Source organism: Scyliorhinus canicula, chromosome 9 (genome assembly GCF_902713615.1).
Source record: "Scyliorhinus canicula chromosome 9, sScyCan1.1, whole genome shotgun sequence".
NCBI classification, from domain to species: Eukaryota; Metazoa; Chordata; class Chondrichthyes; order Carcharhiniformes; family Scyliorhinidae; genus Scyliorhinus; species Scyliorhinus canicula.
In genome coordinates this window covers 197,316,469-197,332,681 of record NC_052154.1, presented here as the reverse complement: position 1 = coordinate 197,332,681, position 16,213 = coordinate 197,316,469, and the positions used below count along the sequence as shown (strand labels likewise).

Genomic DNA, 16,213 nt, shown 5'->3' with positions numbered 1-16,213 from the left:
AATTAAGAGACTGTGCAATTTATGTGCTGTTTCATGATGGTTGCATAGACACTTAATTGCTTCAGCATGGATGGAATAATCAATTACAAAAATTAGTTGGCGCAGCTTTTATTTGCATAATGCAAGTGACGAGCAAGCGTGAGTGCTGAGAGAGAGTTCAGCTTATCAAAACTTTACACAGGGAACAAAAGGCTGGGAAGCTGATCAATTCTCTACCTGAATGAAGTTGGCAATGATATCCGTAATTTCAAGTAAGAAGTCTTACAACACCAGGTTAAAGTCCAACATGTTTGTTTCAAACACTAGCTTTCGGAGCTGCAGCTCCTTCCTCAGGTGAATGCTTACCTGAGGTAAGCGAAGAGTGGACATGGAGAGGATGTTTCCACTTGTAGGAAAAACTAGAACCAGAGGACACCATCTCAGACTATAGGGACGATCCTTTAAAACAGAGATGAGGAGGAATTTCTTCAGCCAGAGGGTGGTGAATCTGTGGAACTCTTTACCGCAGAAGGCTGTGGAGGCCAAATCACTGAGTGTCTTTAAGACAGAGACAGATAGGCTCTTGATTAATAAGGGGATCAGGGGTTATGGGGAGAAGGCAGGAGAATGGGGATGAGAAAATATCAGCCATGATTGAATGGCGGAGCAGACTCGATGGGCCGAGTGGCCTAATTCTGCTCCTCATGTCTTATGGCTGGATAGGGGGCCAGCAATAGGTGGAGATGAACAAAGATATCGTGGACAGAAAGAGAAAGGGAATGTAAATGGTGGTGATTGAAGCTAAGAAGGGGCTGATAGTGGCACATAAAGAGATTAGAATGTGCAAATGGCGGATCAAAGGTGAACAGTGAGTCAAAGGGCAACTAGGAACAGATGGTCCAAGTGGGGTGGGGGGGGAGGGGGATCATAGTGAGGGGGAAAACATATCAATGAATGAAATGAAAATAAATTGATAGAAATAATAATGGGTTGAAGGTGGAGGAGAGAGTTCAGAGTCGGAAGTTGTTGAATTCAGTGCTAAGTCCGGAAGGCTGTAAGGTGCTGAATTGGAAGATGAGGGGCTGTCCCACCAGTTTGCGCTGGGCTTCACTGGAACATTGCGGCCGGCCCAGGATGGACATGCTCAGCAGTAATGTTGTTGTGAGGTCAGATTTGGGGGAATTCCGGGCCTTTCACAGTAAAGAGGGGATAAAATACACAATTTTGATTGAGTTGGGTTACTTTGGTTTAGTTTCTTTGGCAACAATATCAACAAACTCCACCCCAAACCACAATCTACGTGAAATCTTTCGTAAATTGTTGGACAGCCCCATGACGTTACCCACTGTAAGTGGCTTGTGTTTACTTGTTGCACTGTTAAAAGAAAATCTGAAAAACAGGAGGAGTCGGATGGTAAGGGAAGGAATGTGTTTATGCTGATTAGAACCAACGTGAGCTCTCTGAGTGCAGGGTAAGTGAGAATTTACAGTGCTCAGCCAGGAGAAATGTGTTCAGGTCTTTTTCAATTGCGACTCTCCACTTTTGGAAACACAATGAGCTCCTTTCTGTTTGATCAATTTGAATTCCCAGCAACCTGAGATGGGCTTTGGAATTGGAAACCTTGGGCTGCCGATGTGTATAGAAATGATCATCGAACACAACAGTTTTTGTCAACGTTTTTCCATGATGTAATATCTCTGACCGTGGATAACATGTGGGACGTTCTGAAATGTAGCACAACTTGTTAGTGAAAGCTTGGGAAAACGTGAATGCTGAAAACCAGTAGAGAAAGAAAGATTGCGAAAGGTTGGTCAATATTTGTGAGAGAATGGTTAACTTTTTGTGTGATTAAGTGTCAGTCTAGACTCTGTGAGTTTGCCTGTCAGAAGATTATAGGTTCAAACGCAACTCCAGATTAGATTACGTAGAGAATGCTGCACAGTCTTTTGAATGAGATGTTAATCTGAGGCTGATGTACTTCTTAGGGGACTGTACGCATCCTGCAGCATTATTTGAAGAAAAGTAGAGGAATCCTTGGTATCCAGCCCAATATATCTCTCAGCCAACGTCACTAAAGTAATTTGTCCAGTTACCGTCATTCTGATTTGGTGTGGAGTCATGCTGTGCAGAAATGCTGGTTGGGTTCCAAGCATTAAAAATCATTGATGTACCGTGACGGCACATCAGTGGTTTTTAATGCTTGCCTTTCAGTGACTTCTTTTTGAAACAATGAAACTTCTGTAAATAAAAGCTTCAGAATTAATATGTTCGCACAGAAACCTTTGTGACGGCAAATGCAAAAGGACCCACGTGGCTCTAATCCTCCAGCTTGCTGTTAATGCACGTGCATGAACACCAGGCTAGGGTAGGACTGGGTGGGTCGTGATGCTTCTGAAGTTGGCAGCCTGCAGACACTCACTTTGAAGTCACAGCTGTGAATTGACGACAAAGCTGCTAAAGTTTCTGTGGTAGTATGACTAGGGGTATTATGGTATCTGGAAGTGTGAGCTGCCATTGGTGCAGAGGACTCGCTGCCCATTGGCCCAGGTATGTCATGTGCCTCTTAGCCGATTGGCTGAGGTAGGTATCTCCGCCTACGAGGCGGGGTGTAAGAACCCGTGTTCCCCGGCAGTCTGCCATTCTTCTGTACGTCTATGGCCGGGTCCACTTCTTGTGTATTAAAGCCTATCGTTCGGACTTTATCTACGTTTCGTGTCCATTGATTGTGCATCAATTTAATTCGCAAGAATTTAAAGGATGGAGCTTCGTATCCAGCCGGAGTGTCTTCGACTCAGCCCCCACGCAGCAAATGCAACAGCAGCATTTAAACACTGGCTGGCTTGCTTCAATAGCTACATGAGCACAGCCGAAAACATCCCGACGAGGAAACAGAAATTGCATATCCTCCACTCGTGCGTCGGCACCGCCGTGTACACGCTCATAGAGGACACGACAGACTACGACATGGCCATGGACTTACTTAAAGGACATTTCATACGGCCGGTGAACCATGTCTACGCTCGGCACTTACTGGCCACGAGGCAGCAACTACCTGGTGAGTCTCTGGACGAATTTTACCGTGCCCTCCTCGTTCTGGGGAGGAACTGCGGCTGCCCACAAGTTTCTGCGGCCGAGCATACCGAACTTTTGATCAGAGACACTTTCGTTGCGGGTATGCAGTCCTCGCAGATCCGCCAAAGACTTTTAGAGAGAGAGACTTTAAGCCACACGGAGGCACGGGCCCTCGCCTCCTCCCTAGACATTGCGAATCGTGATGCCCGCGCGTACACCCCCAACCGCGTGGCGGCCCCCTGGGCAGCGTGGAATGCGACCTCCCTCACCCCCACGGACTCGGACCCCCCCAGGCCTGCGCCGCAGGAAGCCCCGATAAACCCACAGGGCCCCGCTGCTATTTTTGTGGCCAGGCAAAGCACCCCCGCCAGCGCTGCCCGGCCCGCTCCGCAACCTGTAAGGGCTGCGGCAAGAAGGGCCACTTTGTGGCCGTCTGCCAATCTAAAGCGGTCGCTGTGGTCCCGAGCGTCGACCGCGGGTCCCCCCTCCACTCTCCACAGGGGCCCCTTGCGGCCCGCGGACCTCGCTGCCCCAACCCCCCCCCCCCCCCCCCCCCCCCCCCCCCCCCCCCCCCCGCCGCCATGTGTGATCCCGGATGCCACCATTTTGGACCCCCGACTCCACGTGCGAGGAACGGGTGCCGCCATTTTGTCCACCCCCCACCACGTGCGGCAGGCGGGCACCGCCATCTTGGGTCGACACCGAGGACCCCGCAGGTGACTACTCCCTGCCTGATGACGACTCGGAGTTTCTGCCACGACTCGCCTCAGTCACATTGGACCAGTCGCGGCCCCGCACGCTGTCCACGGCGACCACGAAGATCCTCCTCAATAGCCATGAGACAAACTGCCTGCTAGACTCCGGGAGCACAGAGAGTTTTGTCCGCCCCGCCACGGTAAGTCGCTGCAGTCTCCCTGTTTACCCGGTCAAACAAAAAATCGCTCTGGCCTCCGGTTCGCACTCGGTACAGATCACAGGGTGCTGCATAGCGGACCTCACGGTCCAGGGGAGGGAGTTTAAAATTGACAGGCTATTCATCCCCCCTCACCTCTGCGTGGCAGCACTCCTGGGGTTAGACTTCCAGTTCAACCTGCAGAGCTTAACATTCAAATTCGGCGGCCCCATGCCCCCCCCCCCCCCCCCCCTCACTGTCTGCAGCCTCGCGTCCCTCAAGGTCGATCCCCCGTCCTTGTTTGCAAACCTCACCCCGGATTGCAAACCCGCCGCCACCAGGAGCAGATGGTACAGTGCCCAGGACCGGACCTTCATCAGGTCCGAAGTCCAAAGGCTTCTGAAGGAAGGGGTTATCGAGGTTAGCAACAGCCCCTGGCGAGCACAAGTGCTGGTGGTTAATACCGGGGAGAAAAATAGGATGGTCATAGACTACAGTCAGACCATCAACAGGTTTACGCAGCTGGACGCATCCCCTCTCCCTCGCATCTCCGACCTGGTCAACAGGATCGCGCAGTACAAGGTCTTCTCCATGGTGGACCTCAAGTCTGCCTACCACCAGCTCCCCATCCGCGCGAGTGACCGAAAGTATACGGCGTCCAAAGCGGATAGGCAACTCTACCACTTTTTAAGGGTTCCTTTCAGTGTCACGAATGGGGTCTCGGTCTTCCAACGGGAGATGGGCCGAATGGTCGACCAATACGGTTTACGGGCAACCTTCCCGTATCTCGATAACGTCACCATCTGCGGCCACGACCAGCAGGAGCACGACACCAACCTCCGAAAATTCCTCTGAACTGCAAAACTCCTTAATCTGACCTACAACAAGGACAAATGCGCATTTAGCACCGACCGTCTAGCCATCCTCAGCTACATAGTGCGTAAAGGAGTGATAGGCCCCGACCCGGAACGCATGCGCCCCCTGATGGAGCTCCCCCTCCCCCACTCCCTCAAAGCCCTCATACGCTGTCTGGGCTTCTTTTCATATTATGCCCAATGGGTCCCCAATTACGCCGACAAAGCCCGTCCCCTCATCCAATCAGCCACGTTCCCCTGTCGATGGAGGCCCGCCTGGCCTTTAGCCGCATCAAAGCAGACATTGCAAAGGCCACGATGCGAGCTATCGACGAGTCCCTCCCATTCCAGGTCGAGAGCGACGCGTCTGATGTTGCTCTGGCGGCCACCCTCAACCAAGCGGGCAGACCCGTGGCCTTCTTCTCCCGGACCCTCCACGCTTCCGAAATCCGACATTCCTCGGTCGAGAAGGAAGCCCAGGCCATAGTAGAAGCTGTGCGACATTGGAGGCACTATCTGGCCGGCAGGAGGTTTACCCTCCTCACAGACCAACGGTCAGTAGCTTTCATGTTCGACAACGCACAGAGGGGCAAGATAAAGAACAACAAGATCTTGCGGTGGAGGATCGAACTATCCACCTACAACTACGACATCTTGTATCGTCCTGGGAAGCTAAACAATCCTCCCGAAGCCCTGTCCCGCGGCACCTCTGCTAACGCACGAGTGGACCACCTCCGAACCCTCCTCACGGACCTCTGCCACCTGGGGGTCACCCACTTTTTCCACTTTATAAAGACCCGCAACCTGCCCTACTCCATCGTGGAGGTCAGGACAGTGACCAGGGAATGCCACATCAAGCCGCACTTCTACCGCCCTGAACAAGCGCATCTCATAAAGACTTCCCGCCCCTTTGAACGTCTCAGCATGGACTTCAAGGGTCCCCTCCCCTCCAACAACTGCAACACGTACTTCCTCAATGTGATTGACGAGTACTCCCGCTTCCCGTTCGCCATCCCCTGCCCCGACATGACCACAACCACCATCATTAAAGCCCTACACACCATCTTCTCCCTGTTCGGTTACCCCGCTTACATTCATAGCGATAGGGGGTCCTCCTTTAATGGCGATGAGCTGCGTCAATTCCTGCTCAGCTGGGGCATCGCCTCCAGCAGGACGACCAGTTATAACCCCCGGGGTAACGGACAGGTCGAGAGGGAGAACGGGACGGTCTGGAAGACTGTCCTACTGGCCCTACGGTCCAGAAATCTCCCAGTCTCCCGCTGGCAAGAGGTCCTCCCAGACGCCCTCCATTCTATCCGATCACTCCTCTGTACCACCACTAACCAAAACGCCTCATGAACGCCTTCTTGTTTTAGAACATAGAACATAGAACATAGAACAGTACAGCACAGAACAGGCCCTTCGGCCCTCGATGTTGTGCCGAGCAATGATCAACCTACTCAAACCCACATATCCACCCTATACCCGTAACCCAACAACCCCCCTCTTAACCTTACTTTTTAGGACACTACGGGCAATTTAGCATGGCCAATCCACCTAACCCACACATCTTTGGACTGTGGGAGGAAACCGGAGCACCCGGAGGAAACCCACGCACACACGGGGAGGACGTGCAGACTCCGCACAGACAGTGACCCAGCCGGGAATCGAACCTGGGACCCTGGAGCTGTGAAGCATTTATGCTAACCACCATGCTACCGTGCTGCCCCCTTTTTTCCCAGGAAGTCTTCCTCGGGGACCCCGCTCCCGACCTGGCTGGCTACCCCTGGGCCCATCCTGCTCCGGAAACACGTGCGGGTGCACAAGTCAGACCTGTTGGTCAAAAGAGTCCAGCTACTCCACGCAAACCCGCAATACGCGTATGTGGAGTATCCCGACGGCCGACAGGACACGGTCTCCCTTTGGGACCTGGCACCCGCCGGATCCCGTATGTGGAGTATGTACACACTCATAGAGGACACGACAGACTACGACGCGGCTATGGACTTACTTAAAGGACATTTCATACGGCCGGTGAACCAAGTCTACGCTCGGCACTTACTGGCCAGGTAGCTCCGCCTACGAGGCGGGGTATAAGAACCCGTGTTATCCGGCAGCCTGCCTTTCTTCTGTACGTCTGCTGCTGGCTCCACTTCTTGTGTATTAAAGCCTATCGTTCGGACTTTATCTGCGTTTCGTGTCCATTGATTGTGCGTTAGGTTCCAAAGGATTGACATGTCAGTCAGCATCAGGAGATAGGACAGGAATGTTAGATTGCAGGTTGTGCGAGAAAAGGATGAAGTTACAGATGAAAGGAATTCAAAAAGGACAATCGATGAAGTTAGTGAGCTGCAGTCAGATATTTTTTTTCCTGTGACGCTGTCCCTCAGAAAGTAGCCTCCACCTTGAGAATTAAATAACAAGGGAGACTGCTGAGAAGGAAAATGTAAATATATATTGCCATGTTTAGTCCTTTGTACCTTGTGATGGAATCCACCAAACGCTGTGACTTATCCAAACCAGAATCTTTATTGAGTCTCGTGTGGTAAGATAGCAATCTGATACAGAGCACGTTGTCATGGAGTCTGCTAACTACTCCTCTGGGACTTGCACCTAGCTCCAACCATTCACATGTATGTCTTATTACCCTCTCAATCTTCTTCTGAAGGTGGACGGATGTGTCTCCCATTATATCTGAGTCACAGGTCACCTGACCTTGATATAGAGACTGCATGGTGTGTCTAGCCGCCACCTGCTGGTTGGAGGCCACACACCATCCATCCATGATACAGCCCATAGTCATATCACCACATATATTGGGCAAAATTTCAGTGTTTCACTCCGGCGTTGGAGGCCGCTCCTCGCCCCCTATTCTCCCCCCCCCAAAGGGGCTAGGAGGGGCGGCGCGTCAATCTCGCGCACCGGGCCTTGACGCTTGCGTCAAAGCGGTCCCGGAATGACGCGGCCGGCGGCGCCTAAGTGACGTCACCCGCGTATGCGCGGTTGCCGTCTTCCCCTCCGCTGCCCCGTAAGACATGGCGGCTTGATCTTGCGGGGCGGCGGAGGGAAAAGAGTGCGTCTTTTAGAGACGCCGGCCCGACGATCGGTGGGCCAGACACCTCCTGAGCACGCCTGTGGTGCTCGATCCTCCCTCCGGCCCCCACAGGCCCCACATGCCGTGGACGCACGATGTTCACGCCGGCAGCGACCAAGTGTGGTTGCCGTGGTGTGAACCGGTTGGGTTCGTCAGGCCGCTCGGCCCATCCAGGCTGGAGAATCGCCGGTCGCCGTTAGAAATGGCGAGCGGCGATTCTCCGAGTGGCCTGTCGCAAAACGCGACACGTCATTTTGGGTGGGGTGGCAGAATCGCGTGGGGGTGCCAGGGCGGCGTGGCGTGATTCGCCCGGCACCCCCGCGATTCTCCCACCCAGCGTGGGGGTCGGAGATTCGCACCCATTCTGTTAGATGGTATTTTCTTGGTATTTTTTCAATTTGTTTTCACAATTTTGTGGGGAAAGCAGTGTGTAGCTCGCTTTTCCCACCTAATTTTTAAACATTGTTGGGAAAGAAATGCAGGAGACGGGTACTAGGCCACATGAGCCCCGCCCAGCCACCAATGTCCCGGAAAGGGGGGGGGGGGGGCGCTTTTTTTTTTTGGAAGGCAATCCCGATCTAACACCGCTAAAAGTAAACACAAAGATCCCTCCACGGACACAGGGAATGGCAGTGCCGGGAGCACAGGCAGGAGGCAATCCCAGGGAGATCCCCTCCTGGGACTGTCATACCTCTGAGCCCCCTGGCACTTTCTCTCTGACAGGCTCACATTGGTCCAGACCTGGTGTAAACCTCACCGACGTGACGTCAGCCAAGGGGGAGACTTGAATTTGGGAGGGGGGGGGGGGGGGCGATGCAAAGGGGAAGCCCGCTAACGATATTGAAATATATAATTAAATGGGGTTCTCGTTATTATATGGACTTGGGGGACAGGGACAATTGCATTGCGAGATCTAGCCAGCCGAATCTCGTTTTTGGCCTATTGCGAGACTTTGCGCCCCCTGCTGCCATTTACCCCCCGTGGAAACGGGGCCCAACATCTGTCCCCTGGCGACTCGATATTTTGTTCATTTCATTGGGAGGATAATGTGATGCTGGAAAGATTCAGAAATGTGACTTCAGTCAAACATGACTGTGGGACCCTCTTATGTAACGCAGTCACTCACTGAACCATCATCGTATCAGAATCAATTGGAACAGAACTGCATAGAATCTGTAAATTAAATAGAAATATTAAGCCACGTCTTCACATTCAGGAGAGTGTGTGTGGGTTACCAGCTCAATCTGCATAGGTTACCAGCTCAATTTGCATAGGTTACCAGCTCAATCTGCATAGGTTACCAGCTCAATCTGCATAGGTTACCAGCTCAATCTGCATAGGTTACCAGCTCAATCTGCATAGGTTACCAGCTCAATTTGCATAGGTTACCAGCTCAATCTGCATAGGTTACCAGCTCAATCTGCATAGGTTACCAGCTCAATCTGCATAGGTTACCAGCTCAATTTGCATAGGTTACAAACTCAATCTGTGTGGGTTACCAGCTCAATCTGTGTGGGTTACCAGCTCAATCTGCATAGGTTACCAGCTCAATCTGTGTGGGTTACCAGCTCAATCTGTGTGGGTTATCTCTCCCCGGATTTCACTCCCATCATGTTGGAACCATGTGTTCCAACCGGACTCCAGTCACCCCCAGTGGCCTTTCTTCCTGTCAGTGGAGACTGTCACCAAGCTATTCAACTTGGTAAGGCTTCTTTCTTTAGCAGGTTCAGGGAATCGGCTTCGGTCCGAAGGCCAGGATTTAGTGTCGGGGGGAACACATTTGGAGAATTTAGCCGAAAGGAAAACAAATCATCGTGACATTTATTTTTCATGAAATCATATTCCTTTAAATTTCTCTCTGAGGGGCGTGAGACTCTGGAACTGTCTTCCTTCACAGGCAGCGGTTTCAGAATCTCAGAATATTTTAAGGCAGAGATGGATGGATTCTTGATAAACAAGGGGGGTGAAAGGTTATCGGGGGTCGGCTGGAATGGGGGGTTGAGGTTACAGCCAATAATCTTATTGAATGGCAGAGCAAGCTAGAGGGAATGAATGGCCCCCCTCCTGCCCCTAATTCACATATTTATATTTCTGTATGTATAGTTGTATGAATATTTGTATGAATGTATATTTGTATGTATGTATATTTATGTTTGTTTGTATGTATATTTGATTGTGTATATATGTGTGTATATATATTTGGATGTGTATATTTCTATGTATGTATATTGACTGTTTTTATTTGTATGTATGTACGGCTGGAGAGAATATGCACCAATATCTGACAGTCAGCACATTCTGAAATAAAGATCCGCGATAGTGAGCTTCATCATTATTGAGGGCAGGAATAATGGAAAATGCCAGTCAGGACATGTTTGTATCTGTTACTTTATCCTGTGGCAAACTAACCATACAAACTGGAAAAACGCAGCCTGGGAAAACACTCCACCAATCAGGAATCAGGAGTAAATGTTTCAAGTCAATGACCTTTCTTTCAAAGTGACAACTTGCATTTCAGTAATGCTGTTAACGTGTAAACACCCCAAGATGCATTGGCAGCAACCAGTTAAATAACATTTGGCACTGATTGGGCAGGATACATTGGGACAGAAAGGGTAGGTTCTGAGGAGAGTTGTAAGACTTCTTACTGTGCAAAGAAGTAGAGAGGTTTAGTGAGGAAATTCCACAGCTGAGGATCTGGGCAGCTGCGGGAATGGCTGCCATCGGTGGGCCAATTAAAATAAGGGACAGGCAATAAACCAGAATTGGAGGAATATCGAGTCCAAAGATGTGCAGGTTGGGTGGATTGGTCATGATAAATTGCTCTTAGTGTCCAAAATTCTATGATTAACCTAGGACAAAAGTTCGGCACAACATCGTGGGCCGAAGGGCCCGTTCTGTTCTGTATTTCTCTATCTATCTATCTCGGCAGGTTTTGAGCAACAGAATTTTAACAGCAATAGGGAGGGAAATGCCACAGAGGGATTGAAAGCAAGGAAGAGAAATGTCAAATTGAGGTGTTGCTCATGTAGATGAGGGAACGTGGGGATAATGGATGGCCAGGATTCGGTGACAGTCGAGATATAGCCAGCAGAGAGAGAGGCTCAGGTTTAAACAGGGTGGGAAATGGGAGACTAACCAGAAGAACTTTGGAATAGTCAAGTCTTGAGCTAATACAAGCACATTGAGGGGAGGCAGAGATGGCTGATGTTACTGAGGTAGGCGGAGGCAGTCTTACTGACAGAACAGATGTGTTGAAAGCTCACCTTGGGGGTCAGATGTGATTCCGAGATTGTGAACACTTTGATTCAGCTTCACAGGGTTCAAGTCCATGTCGAGAGATCAATGTTTGTGATAGGAACTGAAGACATTGTATAATTCCCAGTATTTAACTGGAGGAAGTTTCTACTTATTCAGACAAGCAGCATGACTGGTTTCTACAAAAAATGAAACTAAAAAGAGTGGCTGAGGTAAATATTGGTCCTTTAGAGGATGAAAAGGGAGTTTTAATAATCGGAGATGAGGAAATGGCTGAGGAACTGAACAGGTTTTTTGGGTCGGTCTTCACAGTGGAAGACACAAATAACATGCCAGCGACTGATAGAAATGAGGCTATGACAGGTGAGGACCTTGAGAGGATTGTTATCACTAAGGAGGGAGTGATGGGCAAGCTAATGGGGCTAAAGGTAGACAAGTCTCCTGGCCCTGATGGAATGCATCTTAGTGTACTAAAAGAGATGGCGAGGGAAATTGCAGATGCACTAGTGATAATTTACCAAAATTCACTAGACTCTGGGGTGGTCCCGGTGGATTGGAAATTAGCAAACGTGACACCATTGTTTAAAAAAGGAGATAGGCAGAAAGCGGGTAATTATAGGCCAGTTAGCTTAACTTCGGTAGCAGGGAACATGCTGGAATCTATCATCAAGGAAGAAATAGGGAGGCATCTGGATGGAAATTGTCCCATTGGGCAGACGCAGCATGGGTTCGTAAAGGGCAGGTCATGCCTAACTAATTTAGTGGAATGTTTTGAGGGCATTACCAGTGCAGTAGATAACGGGGAGCCAATGGATGTAGTATATCTGGATTTCCAGAAAGCTTTTGACAAGGTGCCACACAAAAGCTTGCTGCATAAGATAAAGATAAAGATGCATGGCATTAAGGGTAAAGTGCATGGATAGAGGATTGGTTAATTAATAGAAAGCAAAGAGTGGGGATTAATGGGTGTTTCTCTGGTTGGCAATCAGTAGCTAGTGGTGTCCCTCAGGGATCAGTGTTCACAATGTTCACAATGTATCATAGATAGATTATCGTAGAATTTACAGTGCAGAAGGAGGCCATTCGGCCCATCGAGTCTGCACCGGCTCTTGGAAAGAGCACCCAAACTGAGGTCAACACCTCCACTCTATCCCCATAACCCAGTAACCCCACCCAACGCTAAGGGCAATTTTGGACACTCAGGGGAATTTAGCATGGCCAATCCACTAACCTGCATATCTTTGGACTGTGGGAGGAAACCGGAGCACCCGGAGGAAACCCACGCACACATGGGGAGGATGTGCAGACTCCACACAGACAGTGACCCAAGCCAGAATCGAACCTGGGACCCTGGAGCTGTGAAGCAATTGTTACCATGCATATAGATGCACGATGACATTGTGCATATAGATGCACAATGCTACCGTGCATATAGATGATTTGGATTTGGGGACCAAGTGCAATGTGTCCAAGTTTGCAGATGACACTAAGATGAAAATTGCTTATTGTCACGAGTAGGCTTCAATGAAGTTACTGTGAAAAGCCCCTAGTCGCCACATTCCGGCGCCTGTTCGGGGAGGCTGTTACGGGAATTGAACCGTGCTGCTGGCCTGCTTGGTCTGCTTTCAAATCCAACGATTTAGCCCTGTGCTAAACAGCCCCTCATCAAACAGATGAGTGGTAAAGCAAAAAGTGCAGAGGATACTGGAAGTCTGCAGAGGGATTTGAATAGGTTAAGTGAATGGGCTAGGGTCTGGCAGATGGAATACAATGTTGACAAATGTGAGGTTATCCATTTTGGTAGGAATAACAGTAAAAGGAATTATTATTTAAATGATAAAATATTATAACATGCTGCTGTGCAGAGAGACCTGGGTGTGCTAGTGCATGAGTCGCAAAAAGTTGGTTTACAGGTGCAACAGGTCATTAAGGCGGCAAATGGAATTTTGTCCTTCATTGCTGGAGGGATGGAGTTTAAGACTAGGGAGGTTATGCTGCAATTGTATAAGGTGTTAGTGAGGCCACACCTGGAGTATTGTGTTCAGTTTTGGTCCCCTTACCTGAGAAAGGACATACTGGCACTGGAGGGTGTGCAGAGGAGATTCACTAGGTTAATCCCAGAGCTGAAGGGGTTGGATTATGAGGAGAGGTTGAGTAGACTGGGACTGTACTCGTTGGAATTTAGAAGGATGAGGGGGGATCTTATAGAAACATTTAAAATTATGAAGGGAATAGATAGGATAGATGCGGGCAGGTTGTTTCCACTGGCGGGTGACAGCAGAACTAGGGGGCATAGCCTCAAAATAAGGGGAAGTAGATTTAGTTTAGGAGGAACTTCTTCACCCAAAGGGTTGTGAATCTATGGAATTCCTTGCCCAGTGAAGCAGTTGAGGCTCCTTCATTACATGTTTTTAAGGTAAAGATAGATAGTTTTTTGAAGAATAAAGGGATTAAGGGTTATGGTGTTCGGGCCGGAAAGTGGAGCTGAGTCCACAAAAGATCAGCCATGATCTCATTGAATGGCAGAGCAGGCTCGAGGGGCCAGATAGCCTACTCCTGCTCCTAGTTCTTATGTTCTTATGATCAATCCGAGACCATAATCTCCAAGGAGGTATCTGTGATCGAGTGTAGATCGACAGGTTAAAGGGTGGAATTTATTTCAGAATCCATAAGGAAAAAGTCAGATAGCTGTTGAGAAAACAAAACTATTGTGGGAATGAATGTTAGCAGCCAATCACAATTTAATATAATACAGGAAACAGGAAAATCACAAAAGGAAGGTGGGTGAAAGAGACAATGAAAATCTCATCAGGGAGATTAACAGAATATCAGGTTGGGCATTCCTGAAAAAATACACAGTAGAATTCGACACTAACACAAACCAAAACACTGGCAAGCTGGAAATCTGAAATAAAACATGAAACTCAACGTTTTCCAGTGATGATTTGAAGTCAAAACACCCAGTGGGGTGGCCGGGGGTGGGGGGGGGGGGAGGGGAGTGGTGGGGGGGTGGCCAGGGGGGGGGGGGTGGCCGGCGGGGGGGGGGAGTTGGTGGGGGGGTGGCCGGGGGGGGGGGGGGTGGGGGGGTGGCCGGGGGGGGGGGGGGGGGTGGCCGGGGGGGGGGGGAGGGGGGAGTGGTGGGGGGGTGGCGGGGGGGGGGGGGGAGTGGTGGTGGGGGGGGGGGGGGGGCACCAATACGACACGTGGCCCTGAGTTCACAGTGGGCAGTCAGCGACGTGAGCAGCTGCTTTACAGGCCCTGGCAATGGTGCCAGTCCCGCCTGACCTCACAACCCACCCTACTGAACCCCCCCCCCCGCTACACTCTCATACCCCCCCCCCTCTCCCCCAGCAGCCACGGTGCCAGTTTCACGATTTTTTAAAAGCACAGGTGAACCGCGCCGTCGGGAACCTGCCCCATCGGAGAATCACGACGGCCCCGGAGAATACCGGTGATATACAAAGTGTTTACTGTACGTACATTCTGGAACACATTGATGCCGCTGTCGAGGTGATGGAGAATCGCGATTTGGCATCAAATCAGCTCTCGCCACGATTTCGCCATTGTAACCGCACTGGGCCACCCGGAAGTTGCGGAATCCCCCGCACTTCCGGGTGCTAAGCCGGCGCCCGAGAGGTTGGCGTCGTGACAACCGGAGCCAAAGGGCCGGCGTGTTCTGGCGCATGCGCAGACCGGCCGGTGGGTTCTGCCGTATGCACAGGGGGGGTATCTTCTCCGTGCCTGCCATGGTGGAGCCCGACAGAGGCCGGCGTAGAAGGAAGAAGTGCCCCCACGGTACAGGCCTGCCTGCAGATCGGTGGGCCCTGATCGCAGGCCAGGCCCCCCATGTCACTATTTCAAAGATCAGGGGAGGTATCCCTGGTCTCTTGCCAATGTTTGTCATTAAGACAGATTTTCTGGTAATTACAAATTGTTATCTTTGGGATCTTGCTGTGCCCAAACCAGCTCTCATGTTTTCTACATCAGTGAGCACATTTCAGAAGTGCTTCTTTGTTGGTGAACACATTGAAACATCTTGAGGTTGTGAAAGGTTTTATTAATACAAAACAGCTTGTTATCATAGGGAAATCTAAGATGATCTTTAGTCTCTAATTGAGAAGCTTAAAGCAAAGGCAGAAATGAGAATGGACAGTGAACGTGGAGTTACCTTTCAGTATTTCAGTGCTGAAGTGAATGATGGTGCAGAATCTCCGCTCACCTTTCTGTGTTGTGTCCAGCATGTCAGAAAGCATGTCTGCTTTTTGAATGACTGCTACCTCTGAGTGACTGCTGAGGTAATGTTCTTAGCTGAAATCTAATATATTCCCTTTATATTATTGATTAACCATTTTCCTAAAATGCTTGAAGCAAACCCAAATTAATTGCACTGTTTAACCTACTCTCAAGGTGCTTGTAATGAATTATGAAAGCCTCAATCATGGAAGGAAATATTTACTGCATCAATTAATCTACCAGGAACTCCACTTTCTGTAGGCGGAGAAATGAAAGACATGCACAGAACATTTCACAAACTATTCACTTTGCATGATCTACGTCAGTTCTAATGATTTGAAAACATTTTTTTCCATGTAATTTTCGGGATGTGTTGCCAGCAGGGTCGGCCGTCATTTCCCCCTCTCTAATTGTCCTTGAGAAGGTGGTGACCATAGTAGCAGAAGGAGGCCATTCAGTCCATTGTCTTTGTACTGACCCTCCAAAAGATCACTCCCTCCAGGCCTAGTCCTCTGAAAATCCCACCCTATCCCTGTAACGTAACCTGCACATCCCTAGACACTAAGGGGCAATTTAGCATGGCCAATCCACCTAACCTGCACATCTTTGGACTGTGGGAGGAAACCGGAGCACCCGGAGGAAACCCACGCAGCAATTGCTTTGTTTGGCCCCTTGTTCTGCACTGTAACAATCACGGTTTGTCGATGTACCATTTGTCAATGTACTCTGTTGATTATTATTTTTGTCTACTATGTACATACTGTGTACGTTCCCTTTGGTGCAAACTCCACACAGACAGTCATCCGAGGCCGGAATTGAACCTTGGTCCCT

At 49.9% G+C, this 16,213-nt stretch overlaps 1 protein-coding gene across 1 annotated transcript in view; it reads left to right on the top strand.

Moving 5' to 3' along the window:
• Nucleotides 1–1,421: 1,421 nt before the first annotated feature.
• Nucleotides 1,422–16,213, top strand: part of shank2b (SH3 and multiple ankyrin repeat domains 2b) — a 1,049,335-nt gene continuing 1,034,543 nt past the window's right edge. The window contains exon 1 of the mRNA XM_038808421.1: nt 1,422–1,450. The gene's annotated coding sequence lies outside the window, so the exon portion shown is untranslated. The remainder of the gene's footprint in view (nt 1,451–16,213) is intronic.